Below are 26,628 nucleotides of genomic sequence, written 5' to 3'. Positions count from 1 at the left end.
GGACAAATTGTTAAGACAAATGAGTCTAGACCACATTTGAAGCATGGTAGATCAATTGGTTCCAAGGATAAAAATCCTCGAAAGAGAAAAGTAATGAATGATCAAGATGATCATGAGGTGAAAGAAATTTCTTAAGAAGAGACCCGGTCATAACACATGATGAAACCTCCGAGGAGGTTCAAATTTCTGAAAATAATGAGGATGAAGAAATTTCAATGAATTATGTCTCGACAAGAAAGAGGTGGAGCCGAAATAATGTTGTGATTGACAACATATCTGTCTATAATGTTGCTGTTGAAATAATGCAACAAGATGAAGATTTTGAGCCAAAATCTGTTGACGAATGTAGACAGAGAAATGATTGGCCAAAATAGAAGGACACAATTCAAGCAGAATTGACTTCACTAGAAAAACATGAAGTTTTCGGACCAATAATCCTAACACCTGAAGGTATCAAGCTAGTGGGGGTACCAATGGGTTTTTGTGCGAAAAAAAATGAAAAAGGTGAAGTCGTGAGATATAAATCCCGACTTGTTGCTCAAGATTTTTCTCGAAGACTTGTCATTGATTACATGTAGATGCAATCACCTTCAGATATCTCATAAATCTGGCAGTTCATGAAAAGCTTGAAATGTGTCTAATGGACGTTGTCACATCCTATCTATATGGCTCATTGGACCACGACATTTTTATGAAAATTCCTAAAGCATTCAAAGTGCCAGGCATACAAAGATTCAAGAGAGACTTAATCAATAAAGCTTCAGAAATCTTTATATGGATTGAAACAATCAGGGAGGATGTGGTACAATCGTCTGAGTGAATATTTGCTAAAGAAAGGGTACAAAAATGATCCAATTTGTCCCTGCATTTTCATTAAACGGTCGAAATGTGAATTTGTTATAATTGTTGTGTATGCTGATGATTTGAACATCATTGGGACTCGTAAAGAGTTGTTAGAAGCTGTGGAGTGTCTGAAAAGGGAATTTGAAATGAAAGATCTTGGCAAGACAATTTTGTCTTGGCCAACAGATTGAGAATTTGCCAAATGGAATACTTGTCCATCAATCAACATACACAAAAAGATATTAAAGCGTTTTTACATGGATAAATCACATCCATTAAGTACCCCAATGGTGGTAAGATCGCTTGACATCAAAACAGATCCATTTCGACCTCAAGAGAAGGATGATACATCAAAGGAGACCGAACAAAGCATATTTCACCAAAGTTTTTTTTTTCACACATGATCTTCAACAAAATGGTGAGATAGAAGTTCATCAAATCCGTTCAAGTGATAGTCTTGCTAATTTATTCACTAAGACATTGCCAACACCAACGTTTGAGAAGTTGAGATACAAGATTGAAATGTGTTGTCTCTGAGATATCAAGTGAAGCTTTCATCAGGGGGAGTTAAATGCGCGTTGTACTCTTTTCCTTAACTATGGTTTTGTCCCAAGTTGAGTTTTCCTGGTAAGGTTTTTAACGAGGCAACATTCAAAGCGTATTATGAGATGTGTGTACTCTTTTTCCTTCACTAGACTTTTTCCCACTGGTTTTACATAGTAAGGTTTTAACAAGGCACATTATCTATGGACATCCAAGGGGGAGTGTTATAAATCCATTGTATTATATATGTGGATTATCCATTAGATTTATCCAAACAAATTGGATTCATGTATATGTGCTTCCAAGGTGATAAGAACTTGTTGGATAACTATGTATCTACTAGTTAGATGACTTTTGGGAGTGATATCAACACTATAAATAGAGATATCACTCACCATTTGGAAGATACACTTGAATAAGAAAAGTTCTCTCTTCCATCTTATACTTCTTGTCTTCTTCTTATTATTATATTATATTATTCTGAGCTTTCTTTATAATAAGTTCAATGTTATTATAATTAATACGTTGAGAATTTCTTTCATAATTAGGGAAATCATTATCCTAGGCCTTTTTAATTATTGATAGAACTCCACATTATTTCACTAGATAATTTTATTGTTTTTATTATTTAATTTTGGGATAAAACACAAGTACACCTCCTATAACTATACCTAAAATTTGAGGGACACACCTAAGATTAATTGTTATTCTATTACCCCTTGAACTCATTTAATCTATAGTTTTGTGCCCTCTTTATGCTAACGTGGAGCCAAGATCCAATTCAAGTATCAGTAGTGATATACATGTGCCACCATGTGTATAAATTAAACTAAGTTAATACGTGTAATTTTTTAAATTTCTTTTTGTCTTGTACTTTTTTTTTTTACTTTCATTCATTATTTTTTTCTATTTATTTTGTTTGTCTTTAATTACTTCTAATTTGGTTTTAAATTTAGATCCAAATATTTTGTATTTCAAATAAATTAATTTCGGACATCTATTAAAATAAGTGAAGGAAATCAAATAAAACATAAAAAAAAATGTTTAAATTAAAGGACATTTTAATTTTATAAATTATTATTATTTTAAAAAGAAAATCATTAAAAAAAAACACTTTTTTAGAAATAATTAAAATTGAAAAGATAATAAATCAATGAAAGAAAAAATAAAAAAATTAAAGTGGAGAGGGGATACATATTTTATACCAAAAAAATGAAAATAATTATATATATATATATATATATATATATATATATATAACTTATTCTACAATGTCCAATTAAAAAAGGACATGTGTCCAATATTGATCAGATTTTTTCATATTTTTTTTGCTCTCACTTGCTTCCAAGAGAGTGAATATACTCTCTATGTCACATCAACACAAAAGGAGCAAAAAAAATGAGTTTAAGGGGATAATAGGATCTTTGTTAAATTTAGGTGTGTAGTTGTAAATTTTGGGTATAGTTCAAGGGGTACTTGTTCCATGTTCCTTTAATTTTCTTAATTTACATAATAAAGTTGTGATAAGACACAAGTGCCACCCTAAACTATAACCAAGATTCGTGTGACACACCTTAAATTAACTAAGGTCCTATATACCCTCACTTCCTGCCCTCTCGAAATATTTTATTTTTTTCTGTATTTTTGTGCACCTTTTGTGTTGTCATGTAGTCAATATCCAATTTCAAGTAGTGCGGTGATACACATGCGCCGCTACGTGTAAAACTGTTTTGTTTTAAAAAATTAAACTTTTTATTAATAAATTTTAAGTTAATTCACATAAAGAAAAATTCAAAGAATTCCTTGTATTTAATATTTTTTTCATTTTCTTTTTCCTTCGTTCATTATATTTTCTCTATTTGTTCTATGGATTTTATTTATTCCTTGTATTTTCTTTGTCTTTCCTTTTGATTTGATTTCAAATGTCTTGTATTTAAAATAACTTAATTCGGTGATTATCAAAAAAGGTGAAGAAAAACACATTAAAAAAAAGATAAAACGTTAAAATCAAAGGACACTTTGTTTAAAAATTATTATTACTTTTTAAATAATAAACATAATTTTTTTAAAAATAATTAAAATGAAAAGATAAAAAAATAATGAAAGATAAAAAATAGTTTAAAGTGAGGAGGGAAATAAATATTTTACAAATAAAGAAATAAAAATAATTAAATATATATAAGATTTAAGGTCAATAATTATGTGTACTAACTAATTGTAAAATTGTAACACCTCACAACTCTATTCTTAGAATCTGAATCGGTTGTCGTAAGTGTATCGACTTGGGTCGGGTGATATACTACTTGTTCATATATGTTAAGGTTCATTCCTAAGTATTAGAAGTGCTTTGGATGTGAGTTAAGGTCATAATGAACCTTTAGCACAAAGTCAAGTTGAGAGGTTCCCTAACGATTAACTTTTTTCGTGTAAGTTCATTCAAATATCAACTTTATTCAATCATACCTCCTACATATGAAGAGTGTTATGACTTAATATCAACCAAATGAAAGGCCTTGAAGTCTTCTTTCAACCGTTTTGACCGTTCATCCATTCAAGTATATGTGCTAAAAGTTATGTCGATTTTTCTAGGCTTTATATAGTCTGCGCAAATCGGTGCGCGAAGTGGACGTTCACCGCGCGGCAAGATCAGTGGTATTGTTAAGGTTGCGCGAAGTGCCGCGTGAACTAAGTTTCAACTGTGCGATCGCACACGTTACTTCGAAATTCTTTTAGTTTTCTCTTCTTTTCACGTTTTAGGAGGGATGTTTATGTCTTTTCCTCATCCTAAAATGCCAACCCACGATGATTAGTTTCTCCCAAAAGCCAAAGTCAACCAGTTCTAATTATTTCAAAGCTCTCATTCAAAAAAAAGTCTACGCTCAAGAACTTCAAGAAACATCAAAGCTAGGATTTCAAGGTTTCCAAACAAGTTCTTCTTCAAAAACCTTGTTCTTTCAGGCATGTAAGGGTTCAATGAGAGTATTCCTTTCACTCTCATGCCTAAAGTATTTTGATTCTCAATAATTTCACAAAATTATTAGAAGTAAAGCTAGAGCTTTTATGAAATTGTGATCTTACTTCAATAAGCTATGTTTTTCACTGTTCACATTGATTTTGAAACCTTATGGTACTAATTTAGCATGATACATTCAAACCCTTATTAATTTTAAGCATGAAAACAAGCATGATATGAATCAACACCTAAATACAAGTTATTTTAAGATACGACTTTTAAGCTGAGCCTCATATATGATTCAAGATGATAAGAGCATTATATGAATACATATTTTTTTGGGAGGAATTAGTACCGAGATGATGCGAGTTGAGAAAATTCAAGTTCCATAACTACGTTCCAAAGTAGGATTATGTTTCACCGCTTTTTCGGTTGACCTCCTGGACCTGAGAGCCTTAGATTAGTAGATCCACGTAGATATGATATGGTCTTATACTCTAGTAAGGTATAGGGTTAGCTCTCCCAACTAAGTTAGATGTTGGATATTATGAGCTCAGATGGTGTATGCCAATTATAAGAAACTCACCAATTATGTAAATTTCATGATATGTTTTTAGCTCTATATGGTTCATTTTAAGTATGCTACTTTATGCATATGATTATGCAAGACTACTATAAAAGAGTCAACTATATATATATGTACTTTTGAAAAGAGATTATTATGATACTTGGCCATGGACTCCAACTGTTTTCTCAATAACACTTTTACTATACATATGATCTTGGAGATATTATTTCACTTTCTTGTTCAGAATTCTTTAAATGATTATGCTAGTGTCCTCCCTTACTTACTTAGTACATTTCACGTACTGATGCATACATTTTTCTGTGTTGCATTCTTTCATGATGTAGATTTCGATATTCGCACTCAAATTCGTGGCTAGTGAGATTGCTACACTTCCAGTTAACTTTTGGTGAGTGATCCTCATTTAGGGACTCCATTGTTTTAGACTACCAACTCTTTTCCTTAGGTTGTCTTTGTTTTCAGGTAGCTGGAGGCCATGTCCCGGCAAACTTTTATTTTCATTCTAAAGTAGTAGAGGCTTTATTCAGACATTAGTAATATAATCTCATGGAGTTTGTTGAACTTTTTATTAAGCATATGTTTCAGTTTCCACAATAGTTCATAAAATATGTCAGATATGTTAAGTCAAGGATTAGCCCGGGATCATTCATGGTCCTAGATACCATGTTTCGATTGGAGTATAGACTCGGATCGTGACAAAAATGACGAATTAAAAATGGACATATGTTCAATACTAATGGAAGTTTTCTTATTTTTTTCGCTTCTCACTTGCCTTTATAGAGAGTGTGCACATTCTCTATGCCACATCAATATTTATGGTGTGTTTATTTCATTTCAAAATAATTTAAGGGGGTAATAGGACCCTAATTAAGTTTAGATGTGTCGCTGAGATTTTGGGTATAGTTCAAAGGATACTTATGCCTTATCCCAACAAATTAAATATTTTAACTCAAAAGAGTTATTTGTATTGATTTTCTTGGTAATACAGAAGTGCGACTAAAATAATTTTATTTGGGATTGATTTCATAATTAAAAAATTGAATTGTATTTGTAATGATTTCTTATACTTTTTAAGACAAGTTTGGGGTATTACGTTGGTCCAGGGTTGATTGGCATTTACTATTTATCAATTACAAAAATAGTACATGATTTATTTACTAAATTTAATACAAATATTTTAAACTTTACACTTATATTATATGTGCTGCCTAATACCTTTTATATTTGTAAGATGCTGCATTGAAAAAATCTTAGCAGACTGAAAATTAAGTGTTTTGCACGCCTAAATAGAAAGTTGCTGATTATTTTTTTTATATTTGAAGAGTTTGAAAGGTGTTGCTCTCTATTTGAGCAATTCTACGAAAAGGAAAAAGAAGGGGGGAGGAGACAATAACGTCAAACGTCCGGTTTTCAGTAAAAATTTCAGGTACGACAATTACAAATATTATATTTTTTTCTTATTTTTTTTGTATTAACGATAAAGTGAATTTTGAATGAAGATGATGAAACAAATCAAAGAATATTTTGTAGGGTTTGAGAAAAAATCGATATGAAAAAGGGAAAAAATTGAGAGAGAATTTCACTAGATGAAATTGGAAAAGATGGCTTATACACCATTTATTTGCATTAAGATTAGGAAATTTGATTGCACATTTGAATGATTAGATGTTGTCTTTTGATCTGAACCAAATGATCAAACTATGGAAATATTACATAAAACCATAACTTAAGATATCATAATCTCTGAAATTTTCTACCATTTAAAAAAATTACAAAAATTCCTCTCGGAAATATCCCTATCCCCTCTCACAGATATCCCTCCCCTCTCGGATACATCCCTCTCCTCTCGAATGCATCCTTATCCCCTCTCGGATATGTCACGCCCCGAGCCTACACCCTGGGCGGGACCGGCACCCGGAGACCATTGTTGGCCCCAAGCAAACCCTTGGCTTGGGTTTCTTAACTCAGCGAAAACATAACTCAACAGAATAACTCAATACAAAGAAAGGTCATAAAACTACTCAACTGATAAAATCTGGCCAAAAAGGGCAACTCGAGTCTCAAAATAGAATATTTACATATATACATAGATGAGAGACTCAATACTAACTGACTGACTGTCTATGAAGCCTCTAATATACTGAGATGGATGTTGGGACAGACCCCGCAACATCCTAATAGCACAAAACTAAGTACACAAAATAATTGAGTCCTCCGGAATGCAAGGAGGCTCACCACTGACTCTGGAGTGTTCAGCTAGATCAACGACGTGCAGGATGCTGATCTGGGGTACCTGTATCTGCATCTTAATAAGATGCAGGTCAACTGACATCAGTACATGGAATGTACGAGTATACGAGTTGGAAAGCTAAACCACGACTTAAGCTTGAAAGGAAATACAGGAGAACACTTACCTTGGCCATGTACGACTCAAGAATAACTTAACTAAACTCAATATATACCAATAAGACATATGCACTGTATAAATAACTTGTAAAACAGTGTAAACAACTTAGCTCGTTAAGGATAAAACAATAACAAACTCAACTTTACTTATATAAAAGTAATATAACTTTTGTGGGAGGTTCTTTAACCGACAACCATCACTATGAGCCCTAGTGATGACACAACGTTTTACCTCACATTGCCCAAGGACCATCCTATACCTTGCCGTGATATAGGACCTTACTTTTGCTTAGTGGATCCACTAGCCTAATCTTACGTGATCATCTAAAAAGAATGATACGTCAAGTCCCATGATGGCGCATGGTTCTTATGGAGAGTTGAGTTAATATGAACTCGTGTCCCCAATTTGGTGCTCAATACTACTCCTAAAATACTTTGGCTCATAAGTGCTTTAAATACATCTTTCTTTAATTGAGATAATTACTCAAAACTTAGCCCAAAGGCTCTTTTGGAAAACATGGTTCCTTCCTTAATTAAATGTAAAAACATTTAAAAACTCCTTTGGGAAGTACATAGTTCCCTAATAACTTTGGAGAAGTGGACCCGACTTTATGCTCTTGACTTAACTTGAAACTTGAGACTCTTCACTTGGCTTGAACTCTATACTCTTTACTCGACTTGAAACTTGAGCCTTAAAAATGAAGTTAAAACGATCAATAAAGACTCTTGGAAAGCTTTAGAGACTTGCTTGGACTTACTTCTTAACGTAGCTTGACTTGACTCTAACTTCACCTTGACTTGATCCTAACTCGCCTTGAATTAAATTACGGATTTAAGGTATATGATCACATGTTTACGGATGAATTTGGGATGTCTAAATGTACCTTAGAGTGTTGGAAACAACTAGGAACCATAGGTATAATGCCTAGGAACATGCATGAGAAAGCATGGAAGGAATGGGGGAACATGGCGTCCTTGGCGCTCTGCAAGGCGCGTAGCGCCAGACCTTGAAGTTCAGAAGGCACCTGCTGGCGCTCTGAGAGGCGCGCCGCCCCAAGGGGGAAACTTCAGACTCCCTTTTGGGGGGCGCTGGCAGGCGCGACACGCCAACCCCCTTGCCCAGAAACTCGACTTTTCTCCCTTGTTTTACCAAATCTAAACCACCCTTACTTCAAGGGCTTCAACCCCAAACACTAAGGATCATCATATCCCTCAACATACCATGGATTACAACTCAAAACACAACCCAATCATGTCCCACAACCAACAATAATTTCAACAACAACAACTAACAACTTCAACAACTTCAACAAATTCAATCTTTTCTCAAATCATAAAGATGAGCTTGGTGTGTGGGGGAAAGGATCAACCCACACAAATAACTCACATACCTTGATAGGGATCACCCCCGACGATATCCACGAGGATCTTGACGAATCTTGTTGATCTCCTCTTTCTTCTCTTCTTCTTCTCCTTCTTCTCTTCTTCTTCTCTTCTTCACTCTCAAGAACCCTAACTCTTTCTCTTTCAAAATGGGACAAAATGATCCAAAGATCAGCCTAATACAACAATATAACCTCAAAAGAAATAATTTGTGAAAAGACCAAAATGCCCTTAAATTTCCGGACGGATCCCCTGTCAACTGCCCCACTTTCAAAGGGCATAACTCGCTCATACGAACTTGGAATCAAGCAAACTCGGTAGCATTGGTAAAGATCATTCCACGAACTTCGCAACCATAACTGGAAATACTCCTAACTCATCATGAGCTAGAAGTTATGACTGCTCAAAGTTGGCCAAAAACTCACCTTTTTCCACACTTGGCCAAATTCCAGATTTTCAAATTCTTTCCAAAAGTGAAAATTTTCAAATTCTAAGCCTCTTCTTAGTTATTTCAAATCGCCGGATGTTACAGGATACATCCATATCCCCTCTCAGATACAACTCTCTCATTAATTAATGTATCGTTTGCAATGTATCAGACAACCAAGGAATGTATCCGAGAGCAATGAAAAATTTGTGAGTTTTGTAATTGGGAAAATTCTCGGGATAAGATGTAATTAACCCTCAAATGTATGGAATTTTTGTAAGTTTCCCTAAAATTATTTGTCTTCAACACCTTAATGCACTATCCTTATTTATTTTTAATCCTAATAAATATACAATTTAGATAAATAGTAATTAAATATTTCAAAAAATATATAAATATAATATAATAAAATTATTATAAAAATATGCATGTTTGCTAGTGATGATGTAGATTATTTGCAGTTGTGGTGGTTGTGATAATTGGTGCTAGTGGCTAGTACTTGTGGTGGTGATAGTTATGAACTTATGATGGTGCAGATAGTGGTGTGGTGACTCACATGATCGTAATGACAGTTGGTATTAGTGATGGTGACTGTGATGGTAGAGTTGATTGATGTTAGTAGTTGAGGATGGTGCTAATTGTGATAATGGAGGTGACTGATAGTAGGGATTGGTCATAAGGGTGATAGTAATAGTGATGATATGTGCAGTAGCGACTGATAATATTGATTGACAACAATATGGTTGCTAACGGTGGTTTTGATGGTAAGGATGACTGGTAGTTGGTGGCGATGATGGTAATTGTGATGACCAAGGTGCTTAATAGCTGTGGATAGAGTGGTAGCGAAAATTATTCATATAAAAATACCTATTAAATAACTGTATTTCTTAGATTTAATCAAAGTCCGAATTTGAGCGCTCATACTTTAGGCCATTAAGAGCATTTGCTTACATTAGGATTTTAACACTTATTTAATTTAAATATGTCTTAATCATTTAGCTCATTTGAACAAAGTCTTAATATTATTAAGAGACAAATAAAATTTAGATCTAAATGAGCTAAAAAATTGTTACCCAACCCTACTAAGTAGCATGCTGGCTCAATCATTTTGATGGCTATAGTATTATCACTTGAATTTTTTTGAAGGAGCTTCTGGAGTGTGATATTCACGCAACATGTCATACTCTTCAGGGGAATTTAAATATATATTTAGCCGTAATTTTTGTTCAAACAATTTATTTGTGTCAAAAAAATTTATTAGCATTAGAAATTCTAAACTTTAGAAATTCTGAAGTTAAAAATATTAGGGCTTCTTACATAGTTGTACATGTAACAAAAATTATTTTCTACAAAGATGATCGCATGTATATGCAATGTATAAATATTGTGTAAATAGTTATGTAACTCCATATTGTGTAAATAATTATGTAACTTGATATTGTGTAAATAGTTATATTACGTATCAATATTGTGTAATTAGTGCATTACCGTGTATATATGATGAATAACTTTATATCATAGATGTATATATACGAAATCATATTAATATGTGTCTTTTGTTAATTAGTCAAACATCAGATGTATTATTATTAACAGATGCAACCTTGTATATAAATGGTGATGCATGTATATAATAAATGTGATCGAATGATCAATTTTTGTAATATTGATTGTTTTACTAACAAGAGCAAAATTAAATATGGTAAGTTCTGCGTATATATCCTATAGACCTTATTTGCGTACGTTCTGTCCTCTCAAACCTTATTTTGTGGAATTATAGTGGATTTGTTGTTGTTGTTTATATGGTGTTGGCTAAGAAACCAATTTTTTCTTGTTATAATTCGAATATCAGATTCATTGGATATCAGAATGTGGAAGTGGAACCTTCAGAAATTCCTCTGCAACCCCTCTCCACTACAAGGTAAATTATGAATCCTATTTTTTCTATATGACTTTATTTCAAACAATTTCTTGTTTGGGGCTTTAATTTTTCACACACTTATAAAATGACTTTGATGGTTAAAAGTTGGGATTTTGAAGGTTTTCTTAAAATTTTATTGTTAGAAAAGGAATCAAGAACTCAATTCCCACTGAAAGAGGGATCCGGGATAACTAATCCCGGGATTAATTTTAGGATGAGTCTGTCCCATGTTTGGTTGAGAATTTGAGATAAGATAACATATCCCGGGATTGCAGTATTATTTTTATTTTACATTGAGGGAAGGAGTAAAAACACAATCTTGTAGAATTTTGATTTCATTTGCTTATGTAATGTCAGGCACAAATGTCCAGCTTGTTACAAGCAGTGCAAAGAGAAGGATCATATTATTGAACATATGCGAACATCTCATCATTCGGTTCATGACCCTAAATGCGGTGTGTGTAACAAACATTGCAAATCATTTGAATCACTAAGGGAACATATTGCTGGTAAGTTGTTCTGCTTGGACAATGAATGTTCTTTAGGTGTAAATGATCTCTAAGGTTTCTTTTTACTTTAATTATTTAGGTCAGTTGGCCAAAGTGAGTTGCTCAAGCGTCTTTGCTGAACGAGGCTGCATTTTGTGTCTGAAAATCTGTAGCAGCGTGGACTCTCTGAACGAGCATAAGGAAACATGTCGTCTTACCACTCCTCAACCCATTGTGAGTTGATGAATTTTCTTTCCTCGATGCATTCGCAAGAATCAGTTACACTTAGGATACTCCAGATGTATGTTTAGTTGCTGGAATGTGTATGTATAATTGTTGCAGGAGACAGTGGAGATGCATCGTTCAGCAGACGAAATGATCAACATAAGAGGTAAGGAAGTAGTCGCCATAGGTTGTGTAATGGTTGGAGGTGGTTGGTCACAAGAACTTTGCGCAAGGGTATGCCTAGTTGACGAAGATGAGAAGATTATTTTTCAGACTTATGTTCTACCTCCGACTCCTGTGGCTGATTATAGGTATCTGCTGACAAATGAACATATCTATTTAATTATAGTGTAAGCTGACGCTTTTTGTATCGCACCTTTTCATACTTCCTCATCATTGTGTGCCAGGTATGAAATTACTGGTATAACAGAAGAAAATCTACAAAATGCCATGCCTTGGGAAGAAGTCCGGGAGAGAATTCCACAGATTCTCTACAGCAGAGAGCCAATTGGTAGAGTACTTGTGGGCCATAACCTTGAGACAAACCTGCGTTGCTTGAAGTTGTCGTATCTTGATCATCTTCAGAGGTAATTTTATTTTTCTTTTTCTTTCTAATAAATGAAAATCATTTTCTAAGAACCTTAAATCATGTATTATGTCCAGATCACGGGCTTGGCTTGTATTATGTCTATCCATTCACTGTCATGCATCAACATGAATGGTCAAGGTGCACACAATTTGGCCTGGCAGCACAGGCTATTAAAAAGAAAAAAGAAAAAGAGAGTAGCTTATAGTTGACTATTGTTGTGGGTGGAACATTTATGCTTATTAGGTGAAAGTAGGTTTGTTCTTGAGGATGGACTTAATCAGGTACTTATGTCAAGGAGAATTGTATTTTTCCAAGGCCTTTGCCACATTTTTTTATTTACTCATTTAGGTAAGGCGTGAAATAGCACTCTTTGTTGCACCTACAATTTCCGCCCCTTTTTCTCGTTGATCTGCGAGCATGTACAATAGTTCCCATTGCAGCTTATGTTGACTTCTCTTGTATTTAAGAGATGAAGATGAAAGTAAGAATTATCATATCAATTGTTCACATTCTCTGTATTTGTCTGTCAAGTTGGGTAAATAGAGACGCTATCTGTGTGTATGTCTTGGAGATCTTTTGTACATGAGATGCATTCCTCTATTCATGTCTTGCCTTTGTTCTATGCAGAGATACTGCAACATACCAGCCCCTGATGAAGACCAACTTTTTCAGCCATTCTCTGAAATATCTAACCAAGACTTATCTAGGGCAAGTTACTTGCTTACTCTCATGTTTTCTTTACTTCTAATTTTATCTTCTCTTGTATTTTTGTCGGTCAAGTTTATCCATTATATTCTTATTGTGCATTGTACTTTAAAATGTTCAGTCAGTGTTGTTTCCTTGTAAGCTTGAATTGGTGACTGGCTTAGTAGTTATTTGCTTCAACTGTGTTTATTACACTTGTGTGCTATGCTGACCGAAACTTTTGGCCCAAACAGATATGACATCCAAGCTGGTTTCCATGATCCTTACCAAGATGCAGTGTCTGCGATGCGATTGTACAAGAGGATGTGCTCACAGGACCACCCAATGGTTAGGGTATCAAATTCACCAGGTCAATGCTTTATCGGTTGCTCTGATCCATGGACATCCGTGGCACACGAGAGAATGACAATAGAGGAGCTCTTAGCAATATCCAGAGCAAACTATGAGTGTTGGTGTCTTGATTCACAGGAATCCAATTATTGAATATAAATTTGATCTGATAAAACTTCTAGCTCCAAGTGCGCGGACACTAGAGCAAGAATGTGGCATTTACTTAATTAGGCCTGTGAGGCTTCTGCTGCTGGATATACATTTCATGTTTTTACTTGGTAAAAGTTACTTTATCTGCCCTCCATCCTTGTAGGACTCTTCTAGTTTGATGCTGAGGGAGAATTGCTTGATTTTGTTATTACATTTTACATGTTTTTAGATGATCTTGAATCCCTTATAGCTGTTGAATGTATTAAACTACAGGAGGATAGCTAATTGAGGGAAAGAGAAGGGCATTAAGTTTCAGCAGTATGCATGCTAGGCATTATTTACCATTTGGGCTGCATATCACTCTAGTTAATAAATAAACGTGTTATTAACCTGCTCAAATCTAAACAGATTGGGTGGATTGTGATTTTTTGAGACGATTGTACCACTTCTAGCTACAACCTATAGGTGTCAGATGTCTTGTCTAATCACCTCTCTTGTTGATATTCTTTGATGATCTCCATTAAGAGATAAGAAGGAGTTGCTTTGATGGATTCGTAGTGTCATTCAAGTAAGCCACTCTGTCTGTGCAGTTGTAATTTCCAATTTCTTGCTCTCCATGTGTGGTATATTCCAGCTCCTCATATAGTTCCTTTTTATATTATTTCCAGGTTAAGCATTGCGTCACCTCTCTATTATACCCGATCAGTTCTCAAGTTCTGTCTTCACTTTTGCTGTCTAAGAATAGATGCAACTTGAATATCAACTGGTATTTAAGAGAAACATTTAGTTAGAATATCAACCCGAAGTACCATAACTTAAGTAAGAGGAACAACTATACTAGCAGTACCGCAACCTTAAGTTTAGATCAATGCCGTAATGATTTAGTAGGGTCCCAATCTGGGTAACCAGACACTAGGTGAAACCAGAAAAGCGTTTATCTACCATGTGACTTTAGTTTGAGCCTCAATTGTTCTGCATTTCTAAAAGGCATAGTTTCTAAACAGGTTCCCCTCACATCCCCACCCAAATAAAAGGACTAGGTATATAGGTATCGATAGTTCAATTGAGTACGAGTGAACAAACCCCATAATACTAAGCCTATCATTTGACGATTATAAAGTGTAATTTTATTAAGAATGCCTTAATATCTCCTGTGTCCGTTCCAAGTACTAGACATAATGAGTTAACATCCATTACCTGTGACCGTTCAAGCTGTGAAGAAGACGCCCTAGTTCAACATCCCATAACTTCACGGTAGAGTCAAATGAAGCACTACACAGACATACAATAAAGCATAACCAATAAGCTCAAAGAACTAACTTTACATTATATCAGCGCACACGACGGTTAGAGTGAAACTGTATCTCTCTGGATTATTTTTACTCGCAAGGGGATTACGCCATTACGGGCTAGATCACAATTATTCCAAATTTTGAAACTCAACTCTTGGGGCTTGAAAGCTCGTTGGGGCTTTTGAGCCCCGCTTCAAAGCTTAAGTGCGCCTTTAACATATAACTGGTACTCTTCTACGTAAAGAATTGGAACTTTGAACAAAATTTATATAGAATAATGTAACTACTAACTAGCAGGCACCATGCTTCACTACCCCCTAAAATTGCTATATGGTACACAAGATTGATTCAACTAGAAGCCTTAAGTGCAAACAGAGCAGGGGCTTGAAAGGACAACAAAAATAGTGTCATATAAAATGGAATGGTGGGAGTATCTTCTTATAAACAGTGAAAACTCACTGTGTCTGGCAAAATATAGAACCTTTATCGCTTAGGTATGAAAAATGATCCAATCATAATCTACGACACTGATGTGAAAGAATACTGTAAACATGACCGGTAGCAATAGATAGAATACCTTGCCAGCAACAACTGTTTATTCGGATTGCTTGTACCAGCGCCAGTTGGGCTCCATTTGATGGTATATATCTCCTAACAAAAACATATTAGTCAGCAGCTGATGTCTGATTTAATTAATTGAATCTTGCAAAAATAGATACTTTGCGATGTTCTCTGAAATCATGCAAGCAGACATCCTGTTTCATGCTCCATATCTGCACAGAAACAATAAGCATAATTTCTTGGAAACAACACATTCAAAGTCCTAACGCAGGAAAAGTTGAAGCTAAAATTCAACTTTCTCTGTAATTTGTTGACTTCCTTAAATGGTATCATCAGAGCATGAAGCCAGCAAGGAACCTGAGGGGTCCCACTTGATAGCATTTATTTCATTCTGCAATGGCAAAGTAAGCAACCCTTTAAGACTATTCACATCAATGATCCAATTAAGCATAACATGCTAAGCTTCAGTGTTGAACTAGTAATTCAATTTGCACTGGACCACACCTGATGTCCTGAGAAAGTTTTGACTGGTTTGTTCTCTCCAACTTTACAAACCTATAGCATGTTTTCAGCGAAGCTGGTCGCGAAAGAATCATAGTTTCGCCAAGCAACATCAAGCAATGGACCTGTGTGGGGTTGGATAACAACAGTGAGAACATAAGCAAAATCAATCTTTACTCAGATATGAGGTAAAATATAAAGAATAATTGAGACAGAACACCTGAATGAAAATCAAATTGCTGCTTCGATTCTCCAGACTTTACATTCCAAACAACGGCAGTTGTATCAATACTACTGCCAAGGAGATAATCACCTTTTGTTGTTCCACTTCAAAGAGATGATTGACCCTTTATGTTTGTTAAGAGTACTAACCAATTCCCCCGGATGAAAAGTCAGTAAGAGAAAAAAAGACATGAAAAGTGGTGGCAATTTATACATTCAATCTTCAAAACAAGTTTTTCCTCCATGCTCCTTACCAGATCGTTTCCAGATTCTTGCTTGGCCATCGTAACAACCTGTCACAAGCAGGGTACCCTCGCTCTGTACAAGAAAAAGTCATATAAACAAGATCAAATAAAAACAAGAATGTAACCACAAGCAATGCAGTCAAGTTATGTAACATCCTTGTTTTTCTGAGTTGCTTGACTTTCCAAATGCTTCAAAACCAAAACATTTGGAGGCCTCCTTCGAATAGTAGAATTACATGGACCATCTCCAATAGTCCAAATTCTAGCACTGGAGTCTCCGGACCTAATGTGATATTACACATGGTTAGCTATAAGAGACAACTACTCTCAACCTTTTAACTAAGAGAAAAAAAACAAAAGTATGAATATGAACATCAGTTGATTCATAGACGAGAGCAAAAAGGAAAGAAATGGTACTAATGCTTACCAGATGCAAGCAATATAATGACCCTTCTCAACTCCAAGCACAGACAAAAACCTAGCATGAGTTAAGAAACAAGAGATAATTGTAATGTTAATATAGAATACATAAAACAAAATCTATATATTAGATCACCTATTGAGAAATAATGGCGAACCTTAGATGTATGTCCTTCCAAAACCATTACATCACTCCTTTCTCTGTCCTGTTCACGCTCTTTTTCCTTCTGTTGTTTCTCCGTCTCCCTTTCTCTTGCAGGTTCTTGTTTGCGGTCAGCATTCACCTTATCCTTCCTCCTAGGTTTATCTTTCTGAAGTTTTTGCTTTTTGTATTTTATTATTTTTTGCAGCTCATATACGTTCTTTGTAATGAGATCCAAAGGCTCGTCTTCATCCATATTGGTATCATCCTGCATTCTGTAGTTATTATTGGTTAGTTCAAAGTTATAAAAAACATCTAATCTTCAAATAGAAAAATTAGAATATCAAAATGTCTGCCTTACATTGCTCAAATTTGTTTCCAGTTCAAGATACCAAATACCCTTTTGCACAAATTTAATAAGAGCATCAGGAGGAACTAGATGTTCATACATTGTGCTCTGAAATTTTTTATGGTGGTTGAGGGATAAGTATGAGGTGGCATACAAAAGTTGTGTGAGGCTGCTTTCATAATTTGACAAATGGATTCTTGGGTCCCATTTCCAAAGTTCCTTCTCTTCCTTTTTTTTTCTTCAGGAAAACACTTTATTGCATTACTTTAAAATATGTTTCAGATGTCCATAAGACACCATTGCATCCGTTACAACACAACTTGGGAAGGCAAAATCCCAAGAAATCCTACTTATACATGAAATAGAAATTTTTGCTAGATTATGAGCTAATACATTCCATGTTCGAGGAATATATATAATCTCGATTTCTTCAAAAGACTTATCAATCGCCAGACATCCTCGCAAATGGTCTCTATTTCCCAAGATGTTATCAAATTCTTTTGCAACATTTGTATGAAATTCTTTGCATCTGACAGTATGTGAACCTTTGACCAACCACTTTGTAGTGCTCTTTCAACAGCTTCCAGAATTGCTAGTGCTTCAGCAATTATTGCCTTCCCTACAAATTGAATAGGGGTACCAAAGGCATGAAGCAAATGCCCATAGCTATCTATAGCCGCCATTCCAATGCTTGCTTTTTCCTTTTCCCTTTGTAGACCTGCATCTGTGAAAACAAAAACCCCATCTCAGGCCAAAGTAATAGTTACATCATAAATCTTGTTTGGTTTAGGATTCACAACTGCCGAATTTTTCACAACATCGTCATATTCATGTAAATCAAATAAAGCCTTATTTACTACGTCATTAGGTTCATATGTACCACCATTAAATCATTATAAATTTCTCGCTTTCCACATTTTCCATAAAAGAGAGACACTCAATCTTAGTAGCTCAATGGATTCTGGATATTGACATGTATTACAAAATAAGTCATTCCGCCATATTGCAAAATTCAAACATTTTAATTTCTACATTAGGCCAGTTAATGGGGGCCAACTTCCATACTAGTTGTGCTTTTGGGCAACTGAAAAGCATATGATCAACCGTTTCAGTTTCTAAGACATAGACCCTACAAACGTCACAATTTTGATGCAATCTCTTAGAAATATTCGCACTAACAAGAAGGACATTAAGAAAGCATTTTCTAAGGAAATGTTTGTATTTGTTTTTTTTATTTTAAGTGACCATAAGGTAGTCCAAAAAGATTTTGAGAAAGATTGACCACTGGCTTGAGGTTTTTCAGCTCTAGGGTCAGTACTATTAGCTAGGCTTTTTGCTAGATGATAACAAGATCTTACCTCAAACTTTCCTGAATTTGTATAATGCCAGATAGCTTTATCAATTTCCAGTGCTAGATATTGGGATAGACAAAATAGAGTTGATATCATTAGGGCAAAAATGGTGATGAAGATCTTCAATATTCCATATATGATGGTGTTGATCTATAAGGTCGCTTACCCTCAACTGTGGATTTATTTGTGTATATCCTTGTAGGGGTTTGAAACCAATCGAATTAGGAATCCAAAGATCACTCCAAACCTTAATGTTTTCTCCATCTCCTACTCTCCATCGAATTCCTTGTTGCAACAAATCTCGTCCCCAGATAATACTTTTCCAAATTCAAGAACTTGCCGAGGGACATCCTGCACTTAAGAAAAAAGTATTCGGAAAATATTTACTTTTTAGCATCCTCTGAAGCAAAGAATCCTCTTGGGTTAAAATCCTCCACGCAACTTTTGCCAATAGGGCCTTGTTAAATAGTTTCAAATCTCGAAAACCAATGCCCCCTTTGGACTTTGCCTCACAAAGTTTCTGCCATTTTTCATAGTGCATTTTCCTTTTCCCCTCATTTTTTCCCCACCAAAAATCAGAAAAAATGGTAGTAATCTCCTTTCCTAAGTTATTTGGAAATTGAAAACATGATAATGCATATGAAGGAATAGCAGAAAGTATTGACTTCAACACGACTTCTTTGCCTGCAGGGCATAAGAAACTATTCTTCCAACCCTTTATCTTAGTTTTAACTCGTTCTTTGATAAACTCAAGCATTTTCTTCTTTGATCTTCCAACTACCGCAGGTAATCCTAGATAAAGTCCCAAATTATCTCTATGTATTTGTCCTATCTCCACTATAATATTATCTTTTTCTTCCTCGATAGTATTTTTGCTAAAATATATTGCAGATTTTTCAAAATTAACTTTCTGTCCTGAGCAAAGTTCATAAGTTCTTAGAATTTCAAAAAAAATTACCGCACTTTGAGTATTAGCTGAACAAAATAAAAGGAGTCATCAGCAAAGAAAAGATGATTTACCGTAGGACCGCCCCTTCTTAGGCTTATTCCACGTAACTCTCCTTGCTCCTCAGCTTGGTTCAAAAGCCTAGAAATTCTTCAGCACATAATATAAACAAATATGGGGATAAAGGGTCACCTTGTCTTAGTCCTTTACTAGGTGACGTGTCTCCCTTACTTTTTAACTTTTTCCCATTATTCAACTTTTCAACTTCTTGTTTTTTTACCATTATTTCAAATTTTGCTATTTTTCTTTATCTTTAAATAATTTAAAAGTATGAAATTTAGCCTAATTCATCATACTCCTAACATTTAGTATTATTTTTCTATCCTATATAAATTATCTAAATTACTAAAAATAATTATTAAAATTATTTATCAATTAACAAAATTAAACTATAATTTTTTTAATTTTAATTATCCTAACAATTAATTCTTTTTGAAAGTATAAACAAAATTTGTAAAATTGTAAAAAAATATAAAGAGTAAATTAATAAATTATCATTTTTATTAATAATTTCTGAAAGAGCGTGTAAAAAAGTAAAATAACTAATACGGAAAAAAAAGGAGTATAAAATTAATTTTTTTTCTTCTCGATAATTTCATAATTTTCTAGTTTCGTAAACACTTAAATGTATCAAATATTCTCCAATAAGAAAATATAATAGAAAGACTATCTGACAAATAATTACATAAGTTTTGTTACTATTTTCATGTAACCCAAAATCGAAAATCATCCATAAACTCCTCAATTATATGATATATATTTATTCTTGAAATTCAAGCTATGTGAAATTTAATTAATTTTTTCAAAATATTCTTTTATTATTATATTAGCATGATAAGAATTGCAACTTATAGTGTTTGTTCAAAAATATAACCTTCTCACTAAGTTGCAATTCCACCAAAAAATATTATTAGTTGCAATTCGTATCATGTTAATATAATAAAAAAATTATTGTATAGCTTGAATTTTGAGAGGAAAAAAAAATTAATAGAGAGAGTAAAATGAGAAAAAAAAAATCAATTACTTATATTTTGATTTTGTTGATTTACAAGTAATTTTAAATAACTATTTATTTTTTCCTTTAAATAATACAATTGATTTTGTATGAGGTTAAGAACACAAATCTTAATCTAGCTATTTTAAAATACGTAATTATTTGACTTTAAATCTAAATTAATATTAATATATTTATTCTATTTGATTTTTAACAAATGAATATTATGAATTATCAAAACAATAAAGAAAATAAATTACACATTTAGGATTTACTATTGTTTATTGAAGAATTGGAGAAATAATGCGCAAAAGATATAATGAAATACTAATTTTAGGATATTATTTTTTTTATTGTGTAATGAAATATATTAAATTTTTAATAAATTACAAAGTACTCTACATAGAGGGGTAAATAAAAGGTGAGTGGAGGAGTGAGAAAAGAAATGAAAAAGTTATAAAGGCATGGGATCTATAATTTTTTATCTATTAAAATAATCCCTCACACAACTATGACATGGTGTGCCTCAACCACCATAAAAAATTTCTTGTGCTCTTATTGATCCTAGCCTTGTATCCAAAATTAAATGTTGAATGTGTGAATCCTGAAAAACTATACTAGCAAAACCAGTAGACCGATTAGATACTATTGTACTAGTCCATCACAATCAAAGTCAAGGTGTCCTATTAGCAAATCATATTCAATGAAGCAACCACTTGTATTAAATTATCTAAAAATGTAGAGATTGATACAAAATCTAAATGAGAAGTTTAAATTTGGTAATATATCACAAACACATTCAATTCACTGAATTCAAAATTTATTCTTTTAGTTGGTGAATGGATCAAACCTATTTAACTCAGATGAACCCATAAACTAAATGATGAAAATTATTTATGTCCTTAGCCACTATCAAACTTTGAGGTTGAGAGACTGTTTTCGATAGATCCTTGGCTCATAAGAACATTTATGGTTATAGAAAAATGTTTACTTTGTAGAATTTAACATCATCTAGCGCCCTTGCTTGAACTGTCTAGTGGTATAAATTCAAACAAAAAAACATCATCTAACAACATCAACATACCCAGGGGTGTGTGGGGAGGTTGGTGTATACGCAAACCTTAATCCCTACCTTGTGCAGATAGAGGATCTAGTTTCAAACTCGAATCCTCTCAGCTCAAGTAAAGCATATCAAGGCAATTAAACTCGGATTCAGGAGATTTCAGAATAGAAACACAGTGTCGTGTTGTAATTTATCTATCTTTAGAAAAATCACTTTTTGAAATGTTCTAAGTATAAAACAATTTGAGAAAAATACTTAGAAAAGAGTCGCCACTTAATTTTTTAAAGAAATCAAGAAAACTTATAATTTTCAAAGATTTAAACAGAAAAAATTATTTGAAAATACCAAAAAGGGTTCGGGGTTCAATTTACACTTCGAGAAGGGTTTAAGCATTCGAAGTGTCCACTAACATGCGGTTGACCTGCGACTTGACTAAAATATATTTTTGACTGTTTTTTAGAAAAAATGATTTTAACATAAGAATAATAATGTACGATATTTGGCTAACTTGGAGAAAATAGTTAAATAATGAACATTTTTTTTATTTTTTGGAAAGGGAAACTTTAATTAAAGTATCTGAATTTAAATACAAGTGATTATGATTTTAACTATATTAATTAGAAATTATATGAATCATTTTAGAAAACCATTTTTAATTAATTGAAAAATAAGTAAAAGGTTCGGTCTTAATATATTTAATAAACAGTATAAGAGTTGATAAAAAAAAAATGAATAATATTAAAATATACTAACATAAAGAATATAGTTCATCTTTTGGGGAATTTAATTAATTTAAACCAAATCAAATAAAAGGGTTAAAATTAATACAAATAATAATAGGAATAAAATAAGAAAGTGAGTGTGGGCCTTTTTTCCCAAATTTCCAGATTTGGTGGGCCTTCTGGCCCATTTTCGCTTGGACCTGTCATGCAAAAGATGGGCTTTGGCCCACTTCTGCCCCCTGAAAATCAGCATATACAATGAGTGTATATTTATGTATACAGGCTGTATTTTAGCCGATTTTCTGTATCTTAGGCTGTATACTGAATGTATGCAGCCCACTTCAACTTCCAGCACCTGTATTTCGATTTTTGGACCTATATATCAATATTCTCCATGTATATCAGTGTATACTGCTGTATATGACAGGTATACAGCCTGTTTTCGGACTTTCCGGGACTGTTTCAGCTTCTCTTTCACCGCAACTATGAGGATGACTCCAAACGACTTAAGAATATGCAAGAGTGGAGTCCAGAATGAACTCGGATTGGTATCACATGCAAAGATAACAAAATGAAAGATTAGCACTTGTATTTGTGAAATAACAACTCTTCGCGACAAATAAGATTAAGGATTAGGACATGGATTAGTCCACTGTTAGTGAACAAAGGGAGTAGTGACATGCTAAGATAAACATTCTAATCAACCAAAGAGTCATAAAGTAATAGATCAGAATGTCTAAATCGGATAAACATGAGATAACCCATCTTAGTTAAAACGGATAAAATTTCCACAAATGAGCCATCCAAGACAACTAAATTTATTTAAGATTCCCCGACATGGTTCATCAAGGGCTCACTAATGCAGAGGAAAAGCACCATAAGTTTTGACTCCGAATAACAAAATATACCAATCCAATGCATGTACCCGTTAAAGAAGCTTGAAAGAATATGAAATCACATGGTAATTTGAAATCTAAGTTAAACAAAATGCCTTCTTGAAAGTATAATTCATGTGAGGAACTAACCAAATTATTATTATCTTAGTGATAGACACTACTGCCAAGACATTCATATATATATATATATATATTCTCTCCATTTTTTTATTTTTTATTTTATTTGTTAATAGGAATGAGGAAAAACATTATTTTTTCTTTCTATAATACAAGCACAAAAATTTAAAAAAAAACAAAATAAAAAAACGTGTGAAAACTATTTAATAGAACAAATGACCATACATTAAGGTTAAAATATACACGGCAAGTGTTGAAAGCCTAACCAACCAAATGCTATCATACCAACAGGTGAAGGAATGAGCTGAATATTTAAACTTCATTGCAATATGCATAAAGAGAAGCTAACAAAACTCCATTACTGACTACTACGTATATACTTTTACACATAATTCTAAGTTAAAACAAAATAAATCGAGTAAATAACAACAAAATAAATCAAGTAAATAACAAGAAGGAAAGGAGAAGAAATCACCTCTTTCCGGGCAGCGTCCTGAGATGAGAACGAGCTACGAAGAACTTCCAACACTGTGAGATGAGTTTCGGTGAACTGCTCGAAAGTAACAAAGGGAAGGACGTTTCCCTTGAGAAAATATTAAACCTAAAATACTATTTCAACTATTTCTTGATGAAAATTCTCTGTTTTTTTTAGAATAGCAAATTAGTCAAAATAAAATCCAATTTTCGATCCAAAGAAAAAACCAACCCCCCCCCCCAAACACTGACTGGTCGAGAGTTTATATAGGGGAAAAGAACAATCATTTTTGGGGGGAAATCGAATGGAAAAGAGGAATTTGAATTTGAAATTGAAGTTCCCTTTTGGATAAGGTTGCTGGATTTCCGCGATTTTGTGGGATTTTTGGACGTTGATGGACTGTTGGAGAAGACAAGGAAGACGCAGGGGTGGGGGTCGGTTGGTACTGTTTTTGGATATGTACGCTGCTGTATGTATTGAAATTAAAGGGGAAAAGGGGTTGGGTCGGGTCAAGAGGTTAATGGGCTGGGATGGTGGGTTGTGTCTTGCAGCTAAGGGCTGCTGGTTGATGTTTGGATCGCTGGGAATTGGGCTGAAAAAATGGGATTGGAAATGGCCCAAAGGTGGTTCCAAAGTGAGTTAAGGTAAGATAAAAATAAAAGACGAGTTAATATAAATTAATTAAAGAACTTCTTAATCTTAACAAAAAATAATTAACTTAATTCTAGACTAATTAGTTTAAAATATAAACTATTGTATAACTAAACTAATTAACCAAATATTTAGTTAAAAATAAAATCTTTTTGAGACGGGTTTCGAATATTCATAAACTATGATAATTATATACAAAGTTATATAAAACATATACATTATTTAAAAATTACAAAAAGTTACAAAACTATTTAAAATAACTTGAAAAAATATTTTGAACTTTATAAAAACTAATTATTTCGAATTGTTTGAAATTGAAGAAGCTCGATGATTAATCTATAATGTGGAGGTCCAAAATTGGGTGTCAACACACAGCATCAATTAAACTTGGATAGATGGATTAGGGTCTGAAGAAGAGAATCAAATTACCCGATTCATTGAGGTATCAGAAAATAATGTAATTGTGGAAGTCAAGGCTTAAAGAGGCCATTGTTGTGAATTGTTGGCGGCTTAAACTAAACAAACAAATGGATTAATACTACATCCTCTCATATATATTGTCACGCTCTGAGCCTACACCCTGGACGTGGCCGGTACTCGAGAATCATTGTTGTTCCTCAAGCGAACACTTGTCCTGGCTCACTGCTCAGCGGAAGACTTACTCAACAAAACAAGACTTCAATTTGTAAAGATCAACTCAAAAATCTCAACAATAGATAAACTCAAATTTTTTTGAAAATATTTAAATAGCCATAAGAAGGAAACTCAAGTCTCAAAACATTAACAAGGGAATGGGAAAATACTCCTCAACTAATATTGTCTATGAAGCCTCTAATAACTATAATAGATATCGGGGAAAGACCCATGACATCTTAACAAAAACTGGAATAAAATAAATGTGGAACCCTCCAGAAGCAAGGAGAACACCAAAGCTAGCTGAAACGCAAGTGGTACCAATGAAGCGCCCGTTGATGACTATGTACACCTGTATCTGCATCATAAAACGATGCAGGTTGAATGACGTCAATACATTGAATGTAGGAGCATGCAAGGGGAAACTAAAACATAAGCACTGAATTGATAACCTGGGAAGACATACTCACCTCATCTCAACCCAACTCAATATGAAAGCAACAATAAGAGATGCAATATTTGATACATTATAAAGTAAGAGATATACTCAATGATGTATAAAAATATAATAAAATACTCTTCATTCTTAATTGGGAGATTCTCTAACCGATAATCACTATGAGCTATGTGTTGATATAGTATCTCACCCACGCTGCCAGAACTGTCATATACATTGTCGGGGTATAGAAAACCTCAACTAAGTAGATCCACTAAGTTGTGCTTAAAAGCAATAAGGAATCATCTAAACTGTATGACCTTTTACCCATGTAGGCATACATGGTGTATGAGGATTTTGAGTTGTTTGAACTCATCCCCGTATCGGTGCTCAATACGACTCCTAATAATGTATAACTTATGCTCATATGCTTAAAACATAACTCTTTCTCAATTGAGATAATTACTCAAAGATCCTCTTAAAAGAGGTGATGCTTAAGACTCCTCATAAACTCATTTAAAAATCAAGGTTTCTCTTGTTTAAATGTAAAAGTGTTACACTTTGGAATACTTAGTTCCCTTCATCCTTATTTGAAACATAAAAGTCAACTCTCCTCATTCTCAAATTCATTTACTCAAGTCTTACATCAAGTTGTAGATAATTGCAAAAGATTTCTCAAAAATGAATCAAAAGGACTTCCTTGAACTTTACTCTTAAATTTACCTTGATTTGAAATGTGAAGTTAAGAGCTATGATTAGGATATAGTATCTCTCAACGATTTATGACGACTTAGATAGTTAGTATTAAGAAAAGAGTGAAGACACGATTTGAAGAACACAGGCGCGACGCGGAGAGGGGATTAAATTTTTGATCGAGAAAAGATTTTCAAGACAGAGGACTGTGTATCCTCTCCACAACGCGGAGAGGGGGTGATGTGAAAAATTTCAAGCATCTCCACGACGTGGCCCTAGACTCAAATATTTGGCCGGTTTCTTTCTTCC

The 26,628-nt window shown here is 33.7% G+C and overlaps 1 pseudogene; it reads right to left on the bottom strand.

The window, feature by feature from the left end:
• The window catches only part of LOC102591587 (F-box-like/WD repeat-containing protein TBL1XR1), a 58,009-nt pseudogene extending 38,835 nt beyond the window's left edge, over positions 1-19,174 (bottom strand).
• Between the last annotated feature and the right edge of the window lie 7,454 nt (positions 19,175-26,628).

Source organism: Solanum tuberosum, unplaced genomic scaffold (assembly GCF_000226075.1).
Source record: "Solanum tuberosum cultivar DM 1-3 516 R44 unplaced genomic scaffold, SolTub_3.0 scf00207, whole genome shotgun sequence".
Taxonomy (NCBI): domain Eukaryota; kingdom Viridiplantae; phylum Streptophyta; class Magnoliopsida; order Solanales; family Solanaceae; genus Solanum; species Solanum tuberosum.
This window is presented reverse-complemented; position numbering and strand designations above follow the sequence as displayed.